This window comes from Agelaius tricolor, unplaced genomic scaffold (genome assembly GCF_023055355.1).
Source record: "Agelaius tricolor isolate 1412-34295 unplaced genomic scaffold, bAgeTri1.0.p SCAF_5, whole genome shotgun sequence".
In the NCBI taxonomy this organism is placed as follows: domain Eukaryota; kingdom Metazoa; phylum Chordata; class Aves; order Passeriformes; family Icteridae; genus Agelaius; species Agelaius tricolor.
In genome coordinates this window covers 33,824,520-33,839,819 of record NW_027269265.1, presented here as the reverse complement: position 1 = coordinate 33,839,819, position 15,300 = coordinate 33,824,520, and the positions used below count along the sequence as shown (strand labels likewise).

The window sequence follows — 15,300 nt, the reverse complement described above, 5'->3', positions numbered from 1 at the left end:
ACTGGTTTTCTCTTGCCAGAAATCCTCGCCCTCCAGCCAGCGATACCAAGCTCAGTTTCCGCCAGTCCTCAGCTGAAGACTTCTGAAGGGAAAAGAGAGTAAGGAAACCAAGCAGAACAAGATACTGCTGAGAGGAGGCAAGGGGAATAACTGAAGAGCTTTTGCAGGGGGTACAATGGTGGTGTGTTACCATGGAGGGCTGGCTGTTGTGGGTGAGGGCCAGCAAGAGGTGTAGAGACCTGCTTTTCCTAGGGCGACTAGAGATGTAAAAGTGGCTGCTGGTGGTGCAAGGGATTGGCTTTTCTTGGTTAGGCAGAGCTACCTGACCCACAGGGCCATGGCATACTGCTGGCTGGCTGTACCATCAGGATAGTCATCTGTGAATGAGTATTGTTGCCTTTATTGTAGTTTCAACACACTGGGGATTTCTTCTGTAAAGTAGGATCTTGCTTTCCTGTTTTGTGGAAGGTGCCTTTCAAGGTGGGGAGGCTGTATGTCTGGTAATCTTGCCTGCCTCATATCTGGGAGTCTTGTCTTTCTCAGAAAAGGGATGGCCACAAAAAACTTTATCTTCCAGAGCTGGTAATCCCCCTTGTTGCAGTGTCTCCTTTGGGATAGGACTTCTTGCAGGGATCCATTAGTCCAGTTGCTTTTCTGCAGACTGCTCTGTAGTCAGGGAAAGAGTGAGGAGGTGTATGTGTCAGGTGTGGAGGGAGCCTCCCTGCCCATTACTTGTATGGATTTCTGGTCCTCCCAATGCTGGCAGCAATTGCTAGTAAAAGGAAATTGCTGTTCTTTTTGGTGAGTGCCTTTGGCTTTGGCAGTGTGAGTGGTTGCCTTTAGCTGTTTGGTTCAAGCTAGTAGGTCTCTCTTAAGACATTCTAAAAGGCCTGTATTCATGACTTGCATGATGAAATAAAGCATTTCAGGCATGACACCATGTCAATAATGTAGCATGCACACACCTGCCTGCATCGTGTCTTTTGGGTCCAGTCATAGAGAGGTGTTGGAGCACATGGGGTCAGCACACTAACAGAAGACCTTCTGTTCCTGCAAACACACCTCCTCCAACACTGATAATTTTCATGTGCCAGCATATCATTTAGTGACACATGACACAGCTCCTTGCTGTTGCAGCTTGTTGCAAATAGTCTGACCTAGCCAGCTACTAACAGCCTCCTACAGGGTGGACTGCTGAAATCTTTTTCTATCCTAAACCCAAAGGAGTATTTCTCTCCCCCTCCTATAATGGCTTATTTCTTTAAAGCTGTTAACTGGCCATAATCCAATCATTACTACTGTAATTAGTGAACTGCTTACAGTAATTAAAGCACTTGAAGCAGAATATCCTCTGATTGCAGAGCTTGGAACAAATTCTGCCTGCAGTCCTGTGAGAGGTAGTTGCTGCTGATGTCTCAGAGGGATGCAGGGGGCACAGGGCAAGCCTGGCACAGCTGCCACTGCCTCTTGTGCCAAGCCCCAGCGGGCACCATGTGGCCTTTCCACGGTGGGGGGATACCTCAGAGCCCCATGGGTGTGAGCTGGTGTGCCTAGCTTAGGGTGGTGCTGTCAAAAAGGAGCCTTCATTTTGCAGGCTGTTGCAGAAGATGGTGGCCTTGGGTGGAACTCCCACGGCAGCAGGTGACAATGAAGATGTGATGTGCTGGTACTTAACATTTGGTTTATACAGGGTAGAACATCACTGTCACAGCAGGCTCAATGTCTTCTTGCTGTCAGGGACCCTCTTGTCCCAATATGTGGTGCCTGTGCTCTCCCTCCACCTGCCAAAGCACTTAATTCATGGGCAAGGCCAAGGGACTTCAGCTTCTGGCCTGCAAATTCATTCCTGCAGGGTTTCCAGGCAAACACATCGCTTGCAGCTTTCTTCAGCCACTTCTCTTGGGAGCAATGAGACAGCTTTCCTGAGGGCTTCACCTGCCCTCCCTCTATACCCTGGCAGGAGGGCAGTGTCAGCATGCCTTTGTTACCTTTCCTCATGTTTACCTCCCGAGATGAAGCTGTTGTAACTTGAGCTCTTCCTTCTTGAGGAGGAGGAGGGCCATGGTGAGGATCAAGTGTGGGCAGCTTTTGAAATGGAGGGCCCTGCTGGATGAGGAGGAGTGAGGGTGGGTGACTACATGCCAGTACAGCAAGGAAAGGCTGTGCAGTGGTAAAATTCCTCATTGTCCAGCTGGCAGGCATGCTGTACTCAGCAGCTGTGGAAGGTATTTGTTGGCAATATTTGGCCTGTGATGGAGTCAGAAAAATTAAAAATCTTTCTGGCCTAAGGAGGAGGTTTTTAAAAAAACCACCACAACTAGCAAAACCCAAACCAAGCAAACACGATTACTACTGCCACCCTCAAAAAAACACCCCAAAATAACACAAAATGCATCCACCCAAAACCCACTCCCATTGCAGTGTTTTCATTTTGCTCTTCAGAAATTATTGTGTAGTCTCCAGGCTTTATTCCTGTGTGGTGCTGGGCAGTAGAGGCAGGTCTGCACCATGGCCCCTGGCATGTCAAATGGAGAAAAAGAACTTCTAAGGAGAATGCATTTCTTCCATGTGCTCTGGATTCAGCCTAGGATGGAAGAGATGTTCTTACCCCTTTGGGCCCTGTGCATGTTGTCAGCCTCCACCACTGCTGTCCTACACTTAACTTGTTCAGAGCTGTGTGGAAGGTTGAAAATGTATTTATTGCCATTCAGGGCAGAGTGGTCAGTAAGGTGGGGAGGAAGTCCTGGAGTGCCAGTGGCCAGAGGTGTGCCAAGATCTCTGCCTGCTGGCCTGAGCAGAGTCTGCCTGTTGCCTTGCACTCTGCCTGTGCAGCTCCCTGCATCTTCTTGCACTCTCTTATGGGGCTTGTAGCCTGCAGGATAACTGGGGAAAGGGACCATGTTTCTGCTGTGTTTGTACACCTGCCTGCACCACAGAACTCTGATCTGTGAGCATGGTTCCCAGATGATGCAAGGCAACAAGCACTGAAAAGATGGTAACTGATTTTAAATTTACCTTAGTTTTTGTTGGTTTTAGGTATTACTTTAAGACCACTTGTGCTGATTTCAGTACATCCTGTATGTGATGCTTGGGTGTAATGCACTTGATTCAAAGATACGATTTTCAGTTCCATGTTCTTCTGTGCTACCACCATGTGTTTGACTTGGTTTCAGGTGTTGGTGCAGCCACTGTCAGCACACCCTGATTGAGTGCTCCCAAGTGTCTCTTCAGGACCAAGCCTAGTGATGGCCACTTCAAAGGGGTTCTTCTGTGTTTCTGTGATGTGTAGCTTCAGATATTTGCTTTCACTACATCGCTACAAATTTGCAATTACATATCCCTTTCTTAACGCTCTTTCAACTCTTCTAGCGCAGTAGAGCAGTATTTGGTAGTGTGTTTCTGATGTGGGTGTAACCAGAAAATAAAATCACCGCATACTATATTTTGTTAAATTTTGCTTTGAGTTTAAAGCAATCTTATAGTACTCCTTGATATCTTTTTCTACCTGTATATCCCTATCCCAAATTCTACCTCCTCCTCTTCTTCCTTTCTTTTCTTCCCTCACCTTCGTTAACAGGCGCTGGGAAGGGAAATGTGTTCCCATCTTATTCTGCCATTGTGTTCAGTGATCTCACGTGCTTTGGATTGAAGATTGCTGTTCTACTTAGGTGAGTTGCTGGCTTTCATGGTCTGATACATTAACAAAATTATGTGCTGCTGGAGAGAGATTTTGAAACTTTTTGTTAGTAAGATTTTAATAATTACCTTTATCTCTTTCATCTAGAGACTATTTTGGTGGTGCCTCTGTCCTTCAGAGGTTATTCAGAAGCCCCCCACTGGGAGTGGGCTCCAGCAGCCTCTGAGCAAGCATTGCTCTGCTTCTGAGTGGGGCAGCAGTGGGGTGGCTTGAGGTAGAGGAGTGTTTGTACTGGGCACAGTCAGGCTGTGGGGATTGAAGGTTTGTATTCAGGGTGCACAGCCCATCCAAAGGAGCATTTCTCCAGGCAAAGAGCGAAGTTCTTCATCAGTGCTGTACCCAGTAAGAGGTGTCCTTTGGGTAAGTGTGCCTCTGGGAATGAGCATGAGCACTCCTCATGCTATCATGAAGAGTGAGGCATCTGCAGAGCTCACTTGGGTTTCTGTTCCACTCTGACTTTCCTCTGTGGTGGATTGGTAGGTCATCTTCTCCTTTGACCTCTTCTCATGTGAACCCTTAACACAGTTTTTAAGGATGCTTTTTTGTCATGAAGCTGCAGTGCCCAGAACAACCACCACCATTCTGATCTTAGTAGAAGAGAAAAGAATAAAAATATTTACTAGACATGCTTGTTTCTATCAAGCTAACTGGGATCTAATTTACCCTCCATTTGCTACTTGTTTTGCTTTCCCAAGAAGATATTTGTGGTCAAAATATTTCACATATGTATATTCAGGATAATGCACTCCAGAGCTCTGAATGTAGTTTATATAGTGCTTATCTGCTTTTTGACTGGTAAACTTTGCTACTTCTGCAGCCTTGCAAAAAGGGTGAATAAATGTATTGTGTAATTGCTGTCTGTAAAGTGAATTCTAGAGAATTTGCCAGAGGGTGACATAAAGTATATTCAAATTTACAGGTCCTGATGATTCCAAATACCTGCCAAAATCTTGTTTCACACCTAATTTATTTAACTTTGGCATATGCAAGTGCTGAATGTTCTCCCTTCCTCCATTTACTTGGGACAAGACTAACTCCAGATGCAGTTTCAGAGTCTCTAGTCCAGTCAGACTGTGCTTGTCTGTCACTTTTTCTCAGTTGGATGTATCAGTACCTGAATGTGCTGTGGAAAAGTGAGCTTTGAGCCAGATCAGAGCTGATCACCGCTGAGCCTAAGGTAAAGAGAAGGAGGTAGCAGGGTGGGGGAAGTGAAGGGTAAGTGCAGAGAGTGAGACTGCCCACTTAAATGGTGACATGCCAATAAAGTGGTCAATGTCAGCCGTGAAACCAATCCCTTTGGAGCTGCAGCAAATGGAGAGGGCACCCTGCTCCTGGCAGCCGAAGGAGCTAGAGGTTTGTGCTTTTTTCCAGGCTTCTGAATACCTTTTGCTATGTTGGAAAGCAAGGCAATGCTTTCCCACTTTATTTAAGCCCTGCCCAAATTCCTTGAATTTTTGCACCTTGGTCCAGGTGATAGTTCTAGTTTGCATGTGAAAAGAATGAAGTGTCTGCCAACTCTCCATAGGTAGGAATGCAGCTTAAAACTTGCCCACCTCTAGCCATGCAAATATCTGAGATTGAGGAAGGGTTTTGAAGTAGGGAATGGAAATCTGCCTGACACAAGTCCTGTTGGAAGCAGTGAGACTGTGCTTACTGCTTGACAGAGTACGTAGGCTGAACTAGCCAAAGCTGCCTGAGAAATAGCTGTTTGTTCCCTGCCTTGCAAGGCACAGCCTCTACATTGCTCCCACATTTACTACTTGGGCATGAACTGTGAGCCAGATGAAAAATCTTAATTGGTGTTAAAATTAATTTACCAAAACAATAAGAAGAAGAAGAGTTAAACTTAGATAGCTCTCCACAGTGAAGGAGCAGCAGGAGAATGGGAAAAAGCTGGAAAGAGTCTAAGAAAAAACAGTTTGGACTGTTTTTCATGTGGAAATAAATACTGACACATCTGTGTTCTGAACATCACATTGCCTGATTCCCCAAGCATTGGCCCTGGACTGGGATTTGGCATCTGTCTCACTTTCAAGTCCAGTGCAATCTCCTGCCTTCTGGAAGCGAGTGCTTGGTGACTGGTCAAAGAGCTGCTGCACAGCAGCTGCTGGGCTGGGAAAGAAGCTGCTGCTGTTAACTGGCTCCTGTTAGGCCTGCAGAGATTGCCAGAGCTCAGTGCAGCTCTCATGAACTCAGTTGCTGAAGCTTTGAGGCAACAAAGCTGCTGAGCAAGTGCAGTATTCCAGCCCTCCAAGACTGAAAGCTCAAAACCTGAAGACTTTGCCATGCTGCTTTGCAGAATATCAGACTTCTTCCATGAACAGGTACCAGTAGTCTGATCCCCCATCTTTAAACGGGGGCCAGAGTGCTGTAGGGAGCTTGGGGAACACAGGGTTGTACTATGGGCTGGCCCCTCGTGCCTGGGAGCTGGTGCTTCCCTTTGGGTTAATACAACAGGGCTGGTTGCTGCTGCAGTGGGAATTCCCTGTCAGCAGGGAGATGCTTTGCTGTAGTGGTCCACTGATGGGTGCCTGGCTCTTTAGCCCGTATCCAATGCATACGGGCTATGATGTGGTCTGTTTTTGCTACCCTGTCACTGTTCATATGAACATCTATTGTTCTGCTAGCTGTTGCTTCAAATGTAGTTCAAAGTCAGCAGCATGAGCATGTCAGGGCTCTGTTCTGAGTTTTCCTGGGTAGACCTCAGCCTACAGCAGTCCTAAATACAGAGGAGCCACACAGAGAGCAGGAGACAGGCCCTAAATTATCAGGGTTGGGTTCTTAAGCATCAGGAAATCAGGAAAAAAAAGTGCTAGAGTAGCCTGCTAAGCAATGCAAGTGGCTTAGCAGTTTTGGCAGCTGAGAAGGGAAGAAATAAATTCTAATTCACTTAACAATACCTTACCTGTGTGCAGAAATGAGCTGGCTGGCTCATGGCATGGGAGGCTGTCTAATGTGGAAATGACTAACTTCCTCTGGCAGTACCAGTATGCTGCATAGGATGTAGGAGGTAGGATGTGAGGAGGTCCTGGGCCACTAATAAGTGTAGCTAGGCTTGTTAAGTATCAAGTTAAATTTAATCTGTGAAAACTCTTTCTGAGTTGAATTGTCTGATTTCTGCAGGAAGAAAATATTTCCCTTACAAGCACAATGCTGTGTGGCCATCAGACTGTGTAAGAGGAAGTAAGGGTCTTGCAAAGGTTAGCTAGGTCCTGCGTGCCTTGGTAATAGCATATGTGATCCCATGGAAGGGCAGAGAATCCCACGGGAGCAGAGGATTGAAATTCTTTACTTACTGTGCTCTAGCCTGCTGGTTCAGGTCACTTACTCTCCCCAGCCTGTGGTGGTGCTGGTGTTGGGCTGTATGGCCATTACTGTGTGATGAGTGGTGTGGCAGCAGCTGGAGGGCTGCCCTGTGCCACATGCTTGTGTGGCAGCCAGGGTGTCCCAGGGTGATGGCCAGTGCCACCGGAGTGTGTGACAATTGCCTGATTGCTTGCTGAGGAAAGGCTTGGGACAGCTCTGCCCTTGCCCTTCCAGCCCACCCACGGCTTATTCAGCATGTTGGGAGTGAGATTATTTCTTCCTGGCCCACAGACAGGATCAGCTTCAGCTTCTCACTGTGGCATCTTAATTACCCATACCCTCTTCCCTGTGAAGCTGCAGGCAGTATTGCCCAGCCATGTGCTTGGGTCAGAGCAGGGGAGATCACCAAACATCAGATGTCCAGGGGGCTGATTGTGGTCGAAATTGCACACATCCTTCTGCTACCCTCTGTTGTGTGAGTGTGGCTCTTCAGAGGAGACAGGGGCAAGCACCAAGCTGAGGATAGAAGGCCGGTAGGTTTGTGGAGACTGTTTTGCTGTTCCCACTGCAGCTTTGTGCTGACGTGCAGCTGCCAGCAGGAAGAGGGTTAAGCCCGCATATCACATGACATGATTCTGTTTACTACATATTTCTCATAATCGGGACTGGCATCCAAATCCAGATGATTAGCACTTAACCAAAGACCCTGGAACAATGTGTGTCATGTTTGTATTCCTCTGAAGCTATGCAGTCTGCCATCATGTCTCTTGCAGAGACATGATTCTCCCTGCAGCCTTCAAGGGAGCTATGGAGAGAGCAGAAAATGAACAGTTTTATGATGAAGACTGGGTTGGACCAAACTACATTCATTTTAGTCTAAACTTGAAGCCAGGTGAATTTTGCCAGAAATTGACTTAGACCATAACAACCTGATCTCTACCAAAGGAGGTTCTTGCCTTACCCTGGTCTGAAATTAGAGCACTGGCTCGACAGTGACAGTCAGGAAATGAGACTGTGCCCCTTGGCTTAGGGGTTTGGGTGGGTATTGCTCAGTGCTGAGTACCAGCTGTGATGATGGAGAACTAAGTATAAAATTCATGTTAGTTTTTGAGGTGTGGTTTTGGATAAGAGGAAAGGTGTAATTTCACAGCACAGTCTATACTTTATTCTTGCTATCGGCATGGGCATTACTGTAGCAAACTTCCATGGGGCCCAAGGCAGGTTGTGATTTACCTTTCTATTAGTCCTTCTGCACAAGGCAGTTCTCTCTGTCTCTTTCTCCCTCCTAACAAACTTATCTCTGCCCATACACAGCACGTGGCTTTTCTGTTCTCCGGTGTGGTAGCAGGTCATTTGTCCTCCTTAGAGCTTCAACACTTGGCAGCAACCTGCATTGCAGCCGTTTCTGAAGACAGATTGCAGAAGTCTGTTTTTTCCCTCGCTTCTTCTAAAGGTCTTTTTCCATCCCCCCTCTTTCTGTCTTATCTGAAAAGTCACATCATCATCCATGGATAAAATTTACACAAAGTAAACATGGAGAGGAACGATGAAGAGGTGTACCTTTTCCCCAGTTCCCTGTGATGAATCCAATGCTAATGGAAAAAGGATTTCTCTTGACTGTCCGGTGTGTTATTGGAGTCTACCTGCTTGGGAAACTCTTGGGCTGAAGAAAATTAGGAGAGGTTTTCTGATCTAAGCACAGGCTTGAAATAAAACTATCCATATGTCTGCTAGTAGTGTCAGGAGGACACTACTTTTTTTTTTCTCTTTTTTTTTCTCTTTTTTTTCACTTTTTTTTTCTCAGCCTCAGTGACTCTTTACTCCTTTGTACTTCAGGAGGAAAGGAGGTGAATTCCTGCTTTCTATTCTGTTGAGTGTTGGCTGTGGCTGCTAATGTATGGTACAGTTTCTTAGCCATGGATATTAAAAATATAGCACATTGAGTCTATCTTGAATTATCTTTTTTATTTTGGTCTTACACTTAACTGCGCTGTTGAAAGAGAAAGCTATTTCCAGCAATACTGTCAAATTCCTCTAATTAGAAGACTTGTGGTAGATGTCTTAGGGTGCTAGCAAGGTACCTATTTTCAGTAGATATTGACAGATCTTGTATGGACATTTCTGAAATACAATATTTAGGTCTTCTGAAACAAGTGACAGGAAATGTTCCTTGACTGTTTGTACCAAGGTAATTTGACTTCCACATAGTAACTTACACTGCTGTTTGTTATCTGCGTATACCTTGCCTTGCTCAGAAGATTCTTTATTTGAGAAAACAGACAGCAAACATAATGGCAGTGATCAAGACTGCACATGAACTGCATGTCCTCCATTTAAGTTATCTATTTCTTGTCAGTGGTTTAGAACCAGACTGAACAGCCATGCATTTTTTTATGTGTAACCATTAGGACAGCCATCAAGTGTCAGTTGTGATACTAAGCTGAACTGCAAATGTTTTGCTTAGCAACTGTTGCAAAGGAAAATTGTCAGGCAACAGCAAAATTAGGAATGGTGAGTATGGAAGGCACTCTTTGTGAGAGATGAGCTGTACTCTGACGTGTTATCTGTGACTAAGTGATTTGGCATTTTCTTACACAAACATGTAAGAATATGAGCGTTTACGAACAGGCATCAAAGCAAGACCAGTCTAATCCCCTAGGTCTGCCAGTGCTCCTGCTAGCCTGGCTGTTTGCATGTAGTAGATATTTGTATGCAGTTTACCAATAAAGGGCAGCAGGGTTGAAGAGCTCGACGTGGTGGTAATTTCTGCTGCCAATCCTTGGGCAGCAGTAAAGAATTTGGGTGGCTATCCAACCATGGTAACTGAAGAAATCTGGTTGGCTTAGTCATTCTTCATCATGAAACCATACCTTTTCCCCTAAAATACAGTATTTACCTGAGAGGACCATGACCAATACTGTATTTGAGATTTCCCTTCTGTGGGATTATGCCAAGGTTGATGGTGATGTAAGCACAAGTGTGAATGAGGTACTGGTGTGTCCACTCTTAAATACAGAGCAAGATGGGGCAAAATGATGAGTGACTCTGTGTGGTGTCTGCAGAGGTCCTTGTTCAGTACTACTGGCTGTGGAGCTGGAGGGTGAATCTGCAATAAAGTAGGTTAATTTTGTCATGTGTGGGTGTGCACATATTATAGAGAACACTGTGTTTAGTCTCCATGAAGGGGGCTAATCCAGCAGTCTTTGGGCATAAAGTCTGAAATAAGAAATTGGTACTAAGCTAAACTGCTTTAATCATTCGTGTTAAGCAGTGTGTGTTCACATGTCTCCTGCCCTTACTGCTGTAATCTTAACAAGAGGCTGTCTGAGGAGAGGCATATGAGCAGCAGTTGGGTATCAGAATACAAATACTGTCAGAGTAAGAGCACTTTCATTAGGTGTTACTTATTCATGGGAGAAACGATTAAAGGCAAAAGAAACCTCCCTTGAACTGGCACATGTGATGCACCTCAGAGTGTGCAGGAGCCTTTCTACTGGGTTATATGTGAGAGGGTGCTTGGCATATGTCTTACACACTAGTTTTTACTTGATTATTAAATTCTATGCAAAAAAAAAAAAAGTTATTGCAAAAAAGTTAAAAAGTTATGTAAGGAAGAGTCAAGGTACATCTTACATCTTAGTAGTAGTCTGCCCAGACTGCTTGCCCAGTCTTGAAGTAGAGGTTTTATTTTTCCCAGTATCCTGCTGTTGCAGTGAGGTTTTACAGTACTTCCATTGCCTTTACAGGCCAGGGCTCAGTTGGAAGCAGAGCATGCTCTCCTCAGTACCTGCATTTTCCTCCTTTCCTGTCTCAAATGTGTATCATGTGGCAGGGGGAATTGCTGTTTTTCCTGGGTGACAGCACAGCTCAAGCAGGAGCTCTCTGATATGAGAACTTCCATGTTTGAACCAGGCCATGCAGGAAACTGTTCTCAGCAAGGTGTTATCTTTTTCTGAAATTTGCTTCCTACCTGAGGCCTGGATATTTCTGCAAGTCCTGTCCTTTATGATGGAAGGATACGAGAGGTGATGGGGAGAGAGGACCCATCACTGTGATGGGTCTCAGCAGATCTGGTATGAGCACTGGTGTGCCACTTGCTGTGCTTTGGGCTTGCAGTTAATGTCATTCTGTCTGCCCCATGTGGGTTTGTGTCCTCTTATCAGGAATACTCTTTGTTGCAAGCTTACAAATAAAGGCAGAGTCCCTGCTCCCTCATCCTACTCTCAAATTAAATGTCTTGTGTAAATAATTCACCTTTTCCTGAGCAGAGACCTCATGTTTATCCTTCACATCAGAAGTGGGAGCATCTCCAGCCTCATTCCCTGCTGTACCTGTGGAATTTCTTTCAGTCATTGTAGTAAGGGGTCTGTGTTGCTCTGTCACAGAAATAGTGCTGTCGTTGGTCCCTCCTGTGTCTCTTCATCACCATGCATATGAACATAGTGTGAAACGGGCCCTGGGGTTTCTCCAAAGCTACTGGAAGAGGCAGGTGCTGCTGGCAGACACTGGAGAAGCCTGTGCTGTTGTTGCTGACTCTCTTTTCCTTGCAATTAATAAAAAAGACTGTTCTAAAAAATAAGTGCTACTTGGATGCACCTGCTTTTCCAAAGGCTGTGCAGCTGGTGGAAAGCAAATGGTGTGTAACAAGTGAATGGGCTGTGTAAGCAGGCACCCTGTGTAGCTTTCAGGGCCTTTGCAGTGCAGGCAAGAGGGTTGGTTTGAATTAGATATAAGAGAGAAGGTTTTTACAATAAAGGTGATAAAACACTGGAACAGGTTGCTCAGAGAGGTGTTGGGTAGAATTATGCACCTGGAAAGATTGGGTGGGCCTCTGAGCAACCTGGTGTAGCTGAGGATGTCCCTGCTCACTGCAGGGAGGGTGGACTGGATTAAAGGTCCATTGCAACCGGAACTATTCTGTGATTCTCTGCATCACAGAAAACAAGGTGTGCCTGTTGTCCTGGTAAAAGTAGTGGTTCCAGCTACCCATTTGCAAGTATAAAGCAGCGGGCATCCTTGTACTTTGTTCTTCTTGACTGCCAGCCAGACTGCAAATAGCTTCCTGTGGTCAGGAGCCACATCTGAGAGTTTCAAAGGCAGCATATGCTGGCTGGGGACCTTGCAGCTAAAAGAGCATACATTTCAGATGAGATCAGAGCTTACTAGAAAGGAAGAAAAAACTCTGAGGAAGGGTATGAGTTAAGATATACAATTGCATGTGTACTCAGTCTAGGCAAATAATGTGTTGTGATGATTCACACTGGTTTTGATGCCCTGTTTTGTGGGGGATGCTGAGGACTTTTTGAAGCAGTCCGGTTCTGATATCAACCCAAAAGTTGTATTTTTGTAAGACTATTTCAGAATTTGCAATACACAAGGTACAAAAGTACCCCAGCCTTTGAATGGTTTCACTTTTCTGTATGAGAGAAGGGCACCTCCCCATGCTGCCCTCAGAGCTGCTATTGTCACTGGTGGTTAATATGCAACTGTAATGTCCACAGAAAGTCTAGGTTTCCACAATTATTTCTGTACCTTGACAATGTCCTTTCCAAGAGTGGCAAGGGAGGGGCAGGAAAGGAGAGATTTCCTTTGTATTGCCTTAAAAGAGCTAAGCAAACTAACTGTAAGCCACAGAATATTGATCTGACCTTCACTTAAGTCAAACGCTACATAAAATCTGCTGTAAATATATGGAACAATTGCTGCATAATTCTATCCTCCTTTTCCCTACTGAACTGTAAAACAGAAATACATTGAACACCTCAGATGATTTAAGGAGTTTGCTTACAAAAATGTTTTGTTCCTGCTGTCTGGTTGTGCACGTTCAGGACCTCACTGTGGTCTGCATGCAGGCTCAGCATGAGCAGAGTGCTCTTACTGTTATGTCCATAATTCTTGTTCATACTGTTCTTTCCTCACCTGTACTTGCAGTTTCACATATTGGGTACTGCTCCTTGTTAAGGGCATGAGTTTTGTCCCAGTTTATTTTGATTTAATTTAGGATTCAGTAAGATGTTTGTGTAGTTCCCATACAGCTGAATCCTTGAGGAATTATCACCATTACTTTTGTTGTCGTTACTCACCTGTCTTTGATTAAATCTAGTTCTTCACAGCTAGGATTTATAAACCAAAATATGTTTACACCTTACTGATCATCTTCTTTTTCTCTATCACTGGTAATTACATCAGGTGATATTTTGCTTGTATGAGATTTTGTGTAACCCCCCTACTTAGTTCTCCCCCCAATTGAGACTGGCCACTTCATCCTTTAATTTTCCATCCTTTACCTAGTTTATATTCCAGAAGAGCTGTTTCCCTGTGAAAAGTCAATTATGTCAATGGAGAAAATAAGTCAAAAGTTGGGCAACAAAGAGGAAAGATGCAAGCTGCATCTCGTTTTTAGAGGTGTGGCACGATGCAATGAGCCAAATGGGTTTGTTCCTTACCTAGACCCCAGCACACTGGGGTAGTGTAGGGAGCCAGAATTCATTAGTACTGCTGCTTCCTGAATGGCTCGTTATCAAAGAATAAACAAGTTAATGTTTGACTTTGAGGATGAAGCGTTACTTTTCAGGAAGAGCTGAAACCGATCAGGAATTGAGCACAACTGTATGTAGGAAGATGTGCACTGGCATTATTTTGCATCTTTCAAGAATGGCATGTTGTCTGTTTCATTACTAGTGATTTGTGTGAGTCGCCAAGGACAGCTGATGTTTAGAGGCGGTCAGTGGCTAAGGCAGCTTCCTGGGAAAAAAGCCCTACTGATAACCAAAGCAGCTGTGGGTTTTGATAGCCCAGCAAAGGGAAGAGGAGCCAGGGCCACAGCTTCCACGATGCTGCAACTTGATTCCATTTTAACGATTAGCCATGATCACTTAAAAAGCCTTCACTAGGAAGGTGGTGCTGGCTTCATGCCTGTGGCAGGTGCAGTCACTCAAGCTCTGCTGTGGTAGTGGGCACATTGGAGTGCCATGGGGGTAGTGCAGGTGGAGCCACTGTCTGCAGGGGCACTGCTCTTTGGGTGTTGTCCTCCCCTGCCTCTGAGACAGGCATGTGACAGGATGTTCTGAAGCAGTGGATTTCCATTCCTTTGCCTCAGAGGCAAGGCCTGTGGTTGGATAACTATCATTTTGGTCCCCTGGCTAGAAGGCTGGTGGATTGCCCTTGGATTGCCCTTGGCACTGTAGTTTAACTAACTTCTTGGTGGGGCTTTCTTGGTGTTCATCGGGCCTGGCACAGTTTTTGAAAGCAAGTACAAAACACTTTGTCTAAGTAGGAATCAAGCTCCTGTGTTGATTGTACCACGTTACTCTTCAGAAGATAAAGACCTGAAGTACAGTTTATATCAAGGAGGAGGAAGCTTTTGAAGGGCCATGATTTCACCTGCAAGATTCCATTTGTTCTGAGATGAAAGGGTAGAGAAGCTGTCAGGGGTCCTGGCCCAGTAGTTGGAAAGCTAGGTCTCAGCTTTCAAGACCTTGTGAAGAGCGCGTGTTTCTCAGGGTGGCTGAAGTGCACGGAGGGTTACTGAGTGCTGTTAAATTCAAGCAAGTGGGATAGAGATGAAGAGTAGCGTACAGGCCCTTTAAGAATAAATTGGCAAAAGAAGAGCTCAGTATTTAAATTTAGTGCAGACGAAGAGGGAAAAAATTCCCTACAGCATCTGGTTTGTATTACTGCTCTCTGCCTCAGTAGAGGGTGTGTTTACAGTGAAGCTCTCTGGTGCATAATGAGGGGGGTGCTCAAACTGTTTGTTTCTGGGGAGTTCTGATTTGAGGGTTTGCCTTGCAGCCATCTCCATGTGCTCCCTCTGGCCTCTTTAACTAATCCCACCTCAGCTGTTGAGCAGAGCAGAGGGGTGCCCTGTTGGAGGGTTGAGGTGTCTGAGCACAGCACTCCAGCTTTTAGAGTTCTCTAATACTGCTTCTTATTGTGGCTTCTTCCCATTCTGCTTAGCCTGGAAATGGAAGCAAATATAGAAACCCTTATAAGGAGTTTATGCAGACATATTACCAGTGGCTACGTACAAGGACTAGAACTGCTGATGTGTCTGTGCTCCAGCTGTTTTAATGCTTTGAACAGAGCTGGTCACTTTGGATTTTTCTAAATGCAAGTTTGAAGCTCAGTGTGGGAGGTGGAAAGAGTAGAAGGATGGCTGAGTTTTAGTTGTGGTGGAATTTCTATTTTGTGTATATGTGTTTTGTTTATTAAAATGTGGTTTGTGGTTTCTGAGCAGTTTCTGCAGAGCCCAGTGCCAAAAGGAAACCTGAACTAGTAGCAGTAGTGGGGTGAGCTGC

At 45.2% G+C, this 15,300-nt stretch overlaps 1 protein-coding gene across 6 annotated transcripts in view; it reads left to right on the top strand.

Annotated features, from left to right (window-relative positions):
- ACTN1 (actinin alpha 1) overlaps window positions 1-15,300 on the top strand; it is an 86,106-nt gene that overhangs the window by 9,522 nt on the left and 61,284 nt on the right. The window contains exon 2 of one of the 6 annotated variants that reach the window (XM_071427132.1): window positions 3,578-3,668. The exons of the other annotated variants lie outside the window; for them this stretch is intronic. The gene's annotated coding sequence lies outside the window, so the exon portion shown is untranslated. The remainder of the gene's footprint in view (window positions 1-3,577; window positions 3,669-15,300) is intronic. 6 annotated transcript variants of the gene reach the window in all.